Here is a 12,198-nt window from a genome sequence, read left to right on the forward strand (position 1 = left end):
TTTCTTTGTATTTTATCTGTTTTTCATCAGAATCAACAACAACTGGAACCAAATTCCTTCAGTCTGTTCCCATATTTGCTCCATAAAGTTGCTTGTGATTCTGTCCACTGACTAAATATTCTGTCACAGTTCAGACTGTAAAACATCATCAATTCTGGATTTTCTAAAACGTTCAGCTTCTTTCATTTGTCCATGTTTTCCTAAACTGAATCCAGAATGTATATTTGCTTCCCCTTTGTTTTCCTCAGACCTGTTTTATTCTTCATGTAATTTACCTCTGTTTAAATAATTATCATGAGAAACATGAATAAGCTTCAATAAAACTCATTTTCTGTTCATGATGAAGTTGTTTCTGTTCAACACTGAATTCATTTTGATGCTTCAACATTTTTTATCCAATAAATCATCACATGAATCTTATTTTCTTTCAGCTCTGAATCAAACAGACACTGAACAGGTTCTTTGGTTTGTGTTATTTAAAAAATTAAACCCATTTTTAGTACGACACTGACAAGTTTTACTCTTATTTTGACTCCAGTCTTTCCAATGCAAAGCCAGGAGTTGGACACTAGATGTCCCCATTTGGTTGTTTTCATCACTTCAGCACTGAATTCACTGCATTCATTCATGTGTTCATTATTTTATCCAACATGTCACATGATAATGACAAAAGTAGAATTCCACAGCATGTCTGAATGCAAGTCTGAGCAACCAACTTATAATAATAATAACAATAATAAGCAGGATTTGGGTGGAACTAACCTTTAATATTGTACATACTTGGACATGAAGTAGTACTTTCTGTGGATACTCCCTGAATAAACCTTTCAAATTCTAAGTATATTCTGAGTGAAATCCTCCTTAAAAAGTGTAAATTGTGCACTTTAGTGACATCCATTGTGGTAGGTGGCGCTGTCTTGAAAAAAAAAGACTGTAAATGTGCAGCCTCCAGGTCTGCAGACATAGTGACCTCTATAACAAAGGAGACAAAAAGTCAATGAAGATGAAAGACCAGAGAGTGTGAGATGAAAGTGTTCTCAGGTGTGTTGAACCGGTTTGGTCCGTTTAAAGTGCAGCTGATAGAAGATTAGATTAGAAAACTGATCTGTTGGTATTTATCACAGAGAATATTCATTCAGTAACATTCATTTCACTTTGATTTGTCAAAAACCCAAAGTGATTTCCATCCAGCTCTGCTTCATAACAACCTGTCAGACTGAAGAAGGCTGTGAATAGATGTTAACTCTGAAATGTCACAAACCTGGACAGAAACAAACAAAAAAAGAACAAACCTGGATGCTAACGAGACTACCATCTGAAACCTGCATATGACCTCATCAAAACATCAAGAATCTGCATATTACTTCTCCAAAATCTTTACATCAACTCACCTAAACATCCAAAACCTGCATATAAATTCACTAAAACATCAATAATCAAACTTCATGTTGACTCTTCAGGTTTTCTTCAGTAATTTTGTATTTCATTAAATAAATCTTCTTTCACTAAACAGAGTTCTTCTTTAGTCTTGAACTGTTTTATTTTGTTTCTCTGCTTGATGTCATAAAGCTTCTATAATATTCAGGTCTGGACATGTTTGGTCATTTAATGAAGCTAAAACATCACATTAGAGAAAATACAAAGAAAAACCTGATGTTACATCCATGAATGTCTTTTAAACAGAAGAATTAAGGTTGATTTAGTGTAGAAGTTCACACTGAAGTTCAAACTGAGCTTCTTGTTGTTTCTAAAGAGCCTTTAGATGAACTCTGCTGACTATAAATATATTAGGACTGGGACTTTAACGCATTAATTCTGATTAATTCAATGCACCAAAATAACGCGCTAAATAAATTAATTCATTTAGTCACACTTTTCTCAGGGCTGCACAGTGCCGTAGTGGTTAGCACTTCCGCCTTGCAGTAAGAAGATCCCCGGTTCAAATCCCGGCCTGGACCTGGGATCTTTCTGCATGGAGTTTGCATGTTCTCCCTGTGCATGCGTGGGTTTTCTCCGGGTACTCCGGCTTCCTCCCACAGTCCAAAAACATGCTGAGGTTAATTGATTGCTCTAAATTGTCCGTAGGTGTGAATGTGAGTGTGATTGTGTGTCTGTATATGTAGCCCTGTGACAGACTGGTGACCTGTCCGGGGTGTCCCCTGCCTTCACCCGAGTCAGCTGGGATAGACTCCAGCACCCCCCATGACCCTAGTGAGGATAAAGCAGTGCATAGAGTTCAGTTCCTTAACTTCTGCCACACCAGTAACTCTGATGAATGCTCCATCTCAGTAGGTGGTGGTAATGAACCTAAAGTCTGTTTGCCAGCCATGAAGAAGAAGCCCAGGAAGCACTGAGTGAAGCCAGGCACAGGAACAGTGGGGGAAGATGAGACGCATTGAGCTTGTTGGGCAGAAAGTTTTCTTGTAAAAATCTTCCAGATGTCAGCTTGGATAAAACGTGGTTGGTGCCGAAAGAGTTTTCCGATCACTGCAGCACTTCAAGCTGACGGTATCACCTCAATGTAAAACATGCTGCTGTTAGCCCCAGAGCTAATGTTAGCTACCACAGTCCTGCTAATGGCTAACGGTGTAGCCATCCCATAATAGACTGCTTTTCAAGACAGTGCTTGAGCTTACTTTTGTTTTGTGTGTACACTGTTGTGGAATAAGTTTTTACTTTGTCGAGGCTCTGTCTATTTGGAAGAAGAATAAATTAAACAACAAAAATATTTATCTTTAAGAACTTAGTTAGAAACTTTCTTTCTAAAAAATACAGAAATAATAATATATATTCCTAAAAAAAGACCCATCAAAATGACACCATTTATCAGACCCAGAAACTATGAAAACAGAATGAATCTGGAGATTTTCAACTTTTTGAAGGTTCTAGAACTACTTATGCTGATGTTATGTGCCTTATAGTGGGGGAAAAACGACTAAGTCCGGGCTTTAAATCATCAAAATCACTTTTTTCTATATGTTGTGATGGGTCTGGATCCGTATTTCCGTATTTAGTGAGGTTTTGAGAGCGTTGAAAGTTAGGAAACGTACACAAAAGTGCACAGCCACGCAGGTCTGGGGTCTCCACAATGTGCTTATTTATTACAACAAAAAGGCAGACATAACCTTACCAAGCCCCGTTACACGGCTGCTATTTTATCATACAAACAAAATCGCTGGTACGAATCCATGCATCACTTGTGAGTCCAGTGGTAGAAAATAAATATGAGAGCTCAGCGTCAGGAATGCGTCCATAACGAGAGTGAAAAAAGATGGCAACCACGCCCTCTGGTGGCGTTGTACAGTCTTTCCTAAGGGTACGTCACACAACCTCAACTGTTACAATGTCCTACTTTATATAATTTATATATTCTAAACACATATGTCTATGCATTGATTCAACTGTCACCCACAATTTTACTTGAATTGAAAAACTTCACTTATTGTGTCAAATATTACTATTTGACAAAAGTGTGATTAATTGTGATGAATTTGTTACAAAGCCTGTAATTAATAACATCAATTCTTATAACTGTGTCCCACCACTAAAATATATATGAATATTTTCTCATGTAGTTTGTGTTTGAGAAGCTCAAATTATCAGCAGGATCTAAAATAAAACACAGAACAGCAGCTAGGAAGAAAACTCACATCAGGTCTGAAATCGTTCATCTAAGAGTCAGATTCTGTTAACGTCTTCAACTTCACCAACTGACAACGTTTTTCTATAAAGAACTGCAGGATTTTAGACTGAAAAATGAACCAGAGTGAAGAAAAACATGACGGGACCAAAAACTATCCACAAAGTGCTGCTTGGAGTTCACAGGTTTAATGACCTGCAACAACTTCACTGACAAATATTTACTTGTGGAAGATCTGCTGGAATGATTTCTGCACTAAAGCCAGGGCTGTACGCTTAGCTTTTTCACTAGGAGCACAGGTGCTCCGAAATCAAAAAATTTAGGAGCACAGAAAAAAATTTAGGAGCACTATGAGTTTTCACTATGAATCACACAACTTTATTATTAACATTCACACAACAAGCCAAGCAGTAGGCTCAGTTATTTAGCACAGAGAACATCCCTGTCCCACATCTTTTTGTATTCAAGTCGTCCTGGCTCGCTTGGCTGAGCTCATCCAGCGGTCCACAGCAGGACTTGGATCAAAGTCCTCAAGACATGGCCCCTCCAAGCTGATCCTCATGAGGTCTTCGGTGGTGGAGACTGCAAGGCTGCTTCTTTTGGAGCCCTTTATGCGGTTCTGCGCAGAGAAGCCCCTCTCACACTGGGCAGCTGAAATGGGCAGCACCATCATCAGCTGCACCAACTGCAGTATGTTCTAGGGAGAATAAAGATAGGCCTTACTTATCTATAACCACCAAAATAATAGAAGAGCAGCAGTGGTGTGGCCTGTTTTGTTGCTTTTTAGGTGGGTGAACTGTCCATACTTGTATCACATAGACTATACACACGTGGACAAAATTGTTGGTACCCCTCAGTTAAAGAAGGAAAAACCCACAATTCTCACTGAAATCACTTGAAACTCACAAAAGTAACAATAAATAAAAATTTATTGAAAATGAAATAATCAAAATCAGCCATCACTTTTGAATTGTTGATTAACATAATTATTTAAAAAACAAACTAATGAAATAGGGCTGGACAAAAATGATGGTACCCATAACTTAATATTTTGTTGCACAACCTTTTGAGACAATCACTGCAATTAAACGATTTCTGTATTTGTCAATGAGCGTTCTGCAGCTGTCAACAGGTATTTTGGCCCACTCCTCATGAGCAAACAGCTCCAGTTGTCTCAGGTTTGATGGGTGTCTTCTCCAAATGGCATGTTTCAGCTCCTTCCACATATGTTCAATGGGATTCAGATCTGGGCTCATAGAAGGCCACTTTAGAATAGTCCAACGCTTTTCTCTCAGCCATTCTTGGGTGTTTTTGGCTGTGTGGTTTGGATCGTTGTCCTGTTGGAAGACCCATGACCTGCGACTGAGACCAAGCTTTCTGACACTAGGCAGCACATTTCTCTCCAGAATGCCTTGATAGTCTTCAGACTTCATCGTACCTTGCACACTTTCAAGACACCCTGTGCCAGATGCAGCAAAGCAGCCCCAAAACATTACTGAGCCTCCTCCATGTTTCACCGTAGGGACAGTGTTCTTTTCTTCGTATGCTTGCTTTTTGAGTCTATGAACATAGAGTTGATGTGCCTTACCAAAAAGCTCCAGTTTGGTCTCATCTGTCCAAAGGACATTCTCCCAGAAGCTTTGTGGCTTGTCAACATGCATTTTTGCAAATTCCAGTCTGGCTTTTTTATGAGTTTTTTTCAGCAGTGGTGTCCTCCTTGGTCGTCTCCCATGAAGTCCACTTTGGCTCAAACAACGACGAATGGTGCGATCTGACACTGATGTACCTTGGCCTTGGAGTTCACCTTTAATTTCTTTGGAGGTTGCTCTGGGCTCTTTGGATACAATTCGAACGATCCGTCTCTTCAATTTGTCATCAATTTTCCTCTTGCGGCCACGTCCAGGGAGGTTGGCTACTGTCCCGTGGGGTCTTGAACTTCTGAATAATATGAGCCACTGTTGTCACAGGAACTTCAAGCTGTTTAGAGATGGTCTTATAGCCTTTACCTTTAAGATGTTTGTCTATAATTTTTTTTTCGGATGTCCTGGGACAATTCTCTCCTTCGCTTTCTGTTGTCCATGTTCAGTGTGGTACACACCTTTTCACCAAACAGCAGGGTGACTACTTGTCTCCCTTTAAATAGGCAGACTGACTGATTATGAGTTTGGAAACACCTGTGATGTCAATTAAATGACACACCTGAGTTAATCATGTCACTCTGGTCAAATAGTTTTCAATCTTTTATAGAGGTACCATCATTTTTGTCCAGGCCTGTTTCATTAGTTTGTTTTTTTAAATAATTATGTTAATCAACAATTCAAAAGTAATGGCTGTTTTTGATTATTTAATTTTCAATAAATTTTTATTTATTGTTACTTTTGTGAGTTTCAAGTGATTTCAGTGAGAATTGTGGGTTTTTCCTTCTTTAACTGAGGGGTACCAACAATTTTGTCCACGTGTGTAGCTATATAGTTTTGTTGTAGTGGGTACTGAAATATTTCAGCATTTTCAGTAGGTTTACTGGGTATGCCTGAGTATCACATAGACTACACCACTAGGGGGCAGCCTACAAACAAGCAAGGTTGACTTACCTTGTAATCCTCCCTGTATGGCTCCTCGGTCAGCATGGTCTCCCACAGGCCACTGTAGGACTTGTCCTTGAAGTTTTGACTGACCAAGATCTTCAGTCCCTGCCACTCGTTCGGAACAGCTGCTGGGTCACACCCTGATCTGTAAGAACAGAGGGAGTTAGCAAATACCCAGACATTCATTGTTCGCATCATATGGCACAGCAGTGCAAAATACATTCTCACCTCTCAAGAGACTCTCTGAAATGCCTCATCAGGTCTGCCACACATTCATCACCAAATGTGAGAAGGCTGCCCTGAAGACTCTGAAGGCCTGCACCGGGGTCTTGACTTCTGCCTCATCATTCAGGAGTCCACCAAACCTGGCTTTTAGCTCTGCCACACCGATATTGATTGCTGCCTCCATGTGTTTCTTCAACTGGGGATGGGTGAGGTCTGTGAGGCCTGTCAGATTCCCCTTCAGTGGTATTCCCTTTGAGAGACACACACACACAATCACACACTGCATTTCTCCAAATCCTTAAATTGAATAGGCCTACACTAATTCTAATATAGTGACTGATTCTCACACATCTGCTCTTCACATTTCTTTTTCTTAGATCCTAACAAACTTATCCTAACACACCTGGAATCTGCACTCATCATCATCTCCATGCTGAGCAAGCATGGTCTGGATCTTCTCCAGCATGCCTCCTGACTTTGTCCTTGATTTAAGTCCTTCTAGCCTGGTCACAGTCTTCCTAAGCTCTGATGTGGCTTGTGGGAGGATCAGATCATTTCTCTGCAGGGTGAGGCTAAGTGAAGACAGCTCCTCGAACATGTCAGAGAGAAAATGGCAGAATACACAAAAGAGTGCACTCTCCATTTCTCTCTTTACCTGTTTAGTAGTGATTAGATTAATACAAAATAAGTGCTGTGTTACTGGCCACCACCTTCCCTACCAATCATTCAAGTCTGAATTGTCATTTGACTTAAACACATTTTTTAATTTAATGTATTGTGTAAAACTGACCTTCTTTGCCCGTCCATGAACCTCCACTGAACCTGCAACGGTCAGGTGCTCCATGTGTTGAAGGACAACGGAGTACTGGCCATGGTCTGTGGCGAGGTCCTTCTCTGCTACATGTTGCAGGAACACTCTTAGGGCCCTGTGGACATGGGGGACCCAGCGTGTCCCTTTGACAGTAGATGGTGTGCAGACATCCACACCAAGCTCTTGTCCTAATTGACGGAGCTCTCTCTTGGACTTTCCACTGAAGTGGTAGGTCTTCCAGACAAGATGCAGAAGGTCATACACCAGGCTCACCATTGGCTCTTTTTCTGGAGGGTTAGGATTGCCAGCTCTAGTCTGTGAAAGCCAAAATACAGTAAAAACTATCCACCTTCTTCTTTTCCCCCTCTCTGCTACACAAGTAGTTTGTGTGTCTGTGTTCCTGTTCACGTGTGACGGTCACATAATTAGTGTGTGTACATGCACACGTGACAAATGTGCATATATGACTGCTAACACACAACCAATTTTTTTTAGTTACAAACCTGCGTGGCATGCAGTGGATAGCGATAATATGCTCCCCTGCCTCTCTTTGCAGGAGAGCAATCACTCCTCCACGGTGGCCCATATTCACTGAGGCACTGATCAGCTTCTTTATCCATGACCCGCCATCGTCCTCTGGGCACACTGCATGAAATGCAGTCTTGGTTGCATCCAGAACACCTTAAAGGACAACACAAAAACTAGACTAGACAACAAGAACACTTTTGTAGCATTAAAACAAAGAGTATAATGACTCAATTATGCATGTATGAAACTATACAAAAATAAAGGTTACACTCTAGCTGCTAGACAGTGACCACCTACCAATGACATGGGAGTGGTTAAGGGCCTGTTGTCCAACGAGGAGGGTGACTGGCTTCCCACCCTCCACTAGGCGCACATAGACAATCTCACACTCTGTGTTTGATATGTCAGTGTCTCAATCGATGAGAACTGCAAGGTACTTTGCTGTTCTCAGCTTAGCAGCTAGGTTCTCTTTCAAAAGATCGGCAATTTGTCCAATCATTTCTGCACACCTGTATGAATGAGATAACTATTGTAAAGCACTTATAATTTATAGTTTGTAGTTTTATTAGATCCCCATAAGCAGTTTTGCATAACAACCACAACACACCCTGGGACTGGGTTCCACAAAGATTAGTATAACATACATAGCTTGGCATACTACATGCCGTACACACATGTACTGGGCTACACATACAGTCACATAACATGACTACCATCACATCACATACAATTACATTACTAATAATAATGTTACTTATACACATGCCAGAATTACATTACATTGCTTGGGTTTAGAAAAGCGTTATATTTTTAAATGCCAGGTATTATTATTATCATTATTATTGTTGGAAAATATTACCTGACATGGTTGTCATAGGTCGGGTTAATATCAACGCCGTTCTTCTTGTGCAGTGTAATAAGTGGTCCAAACTTGACGAAAGGCTCTTCCTCCTTAGCGATAAAGTAGGCGATGTTCATTTTGATCTTGAGCTGCCTTCTCTTCTCCACCTCGGAAATCATTACCTGCCTATCCAGGGCTGCAGTCACCGTCGACGGTAGCTTGTTTTGTCGCATCACGTAACTGTCTCTGCAGATGATGTGTCGCTTGGAGTGGTTGTGTTTTGTGAGGCTGTCTTTTTTCAAATGGGAGTTTCCAGTCACAAACGCCGAATTACCTGCTTGCTTCTGCCCTTTGCAGTATTTACAGAACATAAGGTTTTCCTCAAACTCTAGCCAAGGGAAGAGTTTGAGCCAATCAGAGTTAAACTTATAAACTTTACCAGCAGTGTCGCTGACGCTAGTGCTAGCACAAGCACTAGCTGCCGGCATCTCTGGCACTGACACAGGGAATCTGGGATAACTGACTACATTTTCTACTACAGTTTCTCTCACCCTCCTTGGTTCCACATTTTTAAAAATACGACTCTATTTTCTTCATGTCTCTTTCCCGCAAAAAATGCTGTAATGTTCCCAATCGACAGAAATGGCGTAGTTGATGTTACCTAGGTGGGTGACTGTTGTGAGGGGACCTTGTGTGGCTCAGACGTTAGCGCGCGTCATTACGTTTTGTAGCGTGCCGATGTGAAAAAAGTTGTTGAAGAAGACTATGACTTTGAGTTTGATCCACTTTGTGTGGATTTATTTTCGGAGCAAAATGCGAATGATAGGGTTGACATAAATGAAATAACCGCGGACAAAGATTGAGGCACCGAGAAGCCGCAGATAAACGGCAGAGAGGAGAGAAGCCGCTGCGCTGGAGCTGGACGTTCGCTGAGCACCGGCGGCAGCAGCAGCCAGGAGCAGAGCAGAGACATCTGTACTCACACGCGTGCTCCCTTTTTAGTTTTTCTACTCGCACCGATTTATTTTTAGGCGCATATGCGAGTAAAATGCTCGCACTGTACAGCCCTGACTAAAGCCCAGAAAAAATGAAATGATGAATGTGAGGGTTCATAGTGAGTCCATGTGCAGCAGTGGCAGCTTGTTGTTCTTCTGCTTCCATCCAGAATTCATGGAAAACTGATCCTAGTTTTAACATCAGTTCACATCTGATCCCATCATCATTTATTATCAGTGAGAGAATATATTTACAGAAACATGGAGAAAACCTGCTAAATATGTGATCAGCACCTGGATTTGTTCTTTTCTTGCGTCTTTGTGTCTGATTTCAGTCCTACTCTGCCCCCTGCAGGCTTCATTCAGAATAACACCAAGTTAAACAGAGTCCAGATGTTTTTACTGCCATTAAAACCAGGAAATCATAGAAAATGAGCATGTTTTTTATCAGAGTGTGTCTGTATTCATGTAGAATTTCCTCATCTGGTTTATAGAAAAGCAAACAAATAGTCAGAGTGTGTTAACAGCAGCAGAGATGTTGTGGTTCTGCAGAAAGTCTGTGGAGGTTGTGGTCAAAGTTTGAAGTAGAAGAAAATAACCAGAAAATAAAAACAAATAAACAGAAAAGATCAAATTCTCCTGAAGACGTTCATTTGCTCAGAGTTTAATAGCAGCTGCTTCAGAACAACAGGTCACATGGGTCCACAAACAGCAAAAGAGTTCAACAGAATTTACAACTAAAATAAATGAAACAGTGAATCCAGACCAAACACATCAGATGGAATGAACTGGTATAAAAATAGAAGAAAACATCCTAGAATGAACAACAGAAGCACGGTGGGATGTCGTCAGCTTCAAACTAATATTTCTTTCATGAGCTTTTTCCCGTGTTGCTGCAGTTTAATTTAATCAGACATGTTTGTAGTTTCTCACTTAAATGCAGCATCACAATGAGGAAAATGCTTCTGAACAAGAGGAACGGAGACAACAAGAACTTCTGTGCAGTCAGACCATGAGGTTCACTGTGTTTGACATGAATCACAACATTTAGCTGTTTTTCTTCATTTAAATCAACGATTCCAGCAGAAAAGAGCTTCTGCTGGAAGTGAAGTCCATTAGTTTGACACATTTAAAGGAAATAAAGTCAGAAAATCACCACCTGTCAGAGTGGTGGTGGTTCTTGTCCTGCAGCTTAAAGAGGAAACAGGCCTCAACAGCTGCTCTCTTATTGGTCCATGAGCAGGCGGGCTCTCAAAGCTGATTGGACCACAGACGTGTGATGAAATGAAGGTGAATCCATTCAACCAGTGCTGGTTATTGGAGCCGACTGAGGCAGAACAACAGACACATTCCAAAGCAACACACTGAGGATCCAGAGAGTCTTTTTCACAGCTGGAAATTTGGTCAGAAACCATCTGAGAAGACAGCAGAGCCAAAAGTCACACAGCTAAAGATGTTTCCTTCACAATGACCACTCACAGTCCTCTTGGAGACAACAGGACGTCTCCTTCCTCCACCAGAACCTGATCAGAGTCATAAAGTGAGGAAAAGCAAACCTCTGGAGGAGATTCCATTCTTCACTGTGACCTCCTGACCTTTCTCTCCCCCAAACATCTTTCTGTCTACTATTAACTTTCTATCCAATAATGAAGTGAACAGCTTCAGTGTGAACATGAAGGAAATTCATCCACATCTGGATTCAGTCCATGATAGCAGCTGGATCAGGACCAGGACTGAAGAAGAACACATCAGATGTGAAGTGTTTGTGGAAGATGAACAGCTGAAACAGCAACACCTCCTTCTGTCTGTCACTGCAGTAAAAGACACACAGAGACTTTTATCCAGAGCATCTACACTTCCTGTTTCAAAGTCTTCTCATTGTTCAATGGATATGCTTGTTTCCTGACTTCTATTACAAGTTTACTGTCCTCTATCCTGAAAATCCACACTTTCTCTGCATGTTTCTATCTTTGACTATCTCAGAAATATTTCATGTTTGGTGTCATTTTGATTCCATGTTTAGTGAGATTTTACATCCGTGATCATCAGAGATATTTACCAACTGGATTTCTAGCTCTGACAAATGATCTTATTTACTATAGAACTGACTAAACATCCAGATTCGCGTCATGTCTGTCTTTGTGCAACAACAATCAGCATTTACATTCTAATTTGTTTATCTGGGCTTAGGTTGTGATGACAACAGGTGAAGTAGGTCATTATGAGGGGTTCTGTTTCCACCACTGTCTTCCTGACAGGTTCCATCTCAGTTGTCGTCCTCTGGAGTGGACCCTCCAGATTCTTGTTTTTGACCTGCTCTTCAGACTGTCCTCACCACTGACCTTCTACTTGAAGGAACACCACATCAACTAGTGGTGGTAATGAAAGTGTTCTGCATTATGTCGTCTTTCTTCAGAGGACAAATTTAAATAGTCGTCCAACCACAGTGATGGAAAATGTTTCATAGTACAAAGTAGTACAAATGAAGGAAACTGATAGTTGTGTAACAAAAAGGCCACTTCATGTCACAGACTGTGGCGCCATGCTTTGCTGATCAATGCAAACCAGATGTA

Source organism: Acanthochromis polyacanthus, chromosome 24 (assembly GCF_021347895.1).
Source record: "Acanthochromis polyacanthus isolate Apoly-LR-REF ecotype Palm Island chromosome 24, KAUST_Apoly_ChrSc, whole genome shotgun sequence".
NCBI lineage: Eukaryota > Metazoa > Chordata > Actinopteri > Pomacentridae > Acanthochromis > Acanthochromis polyacanthus.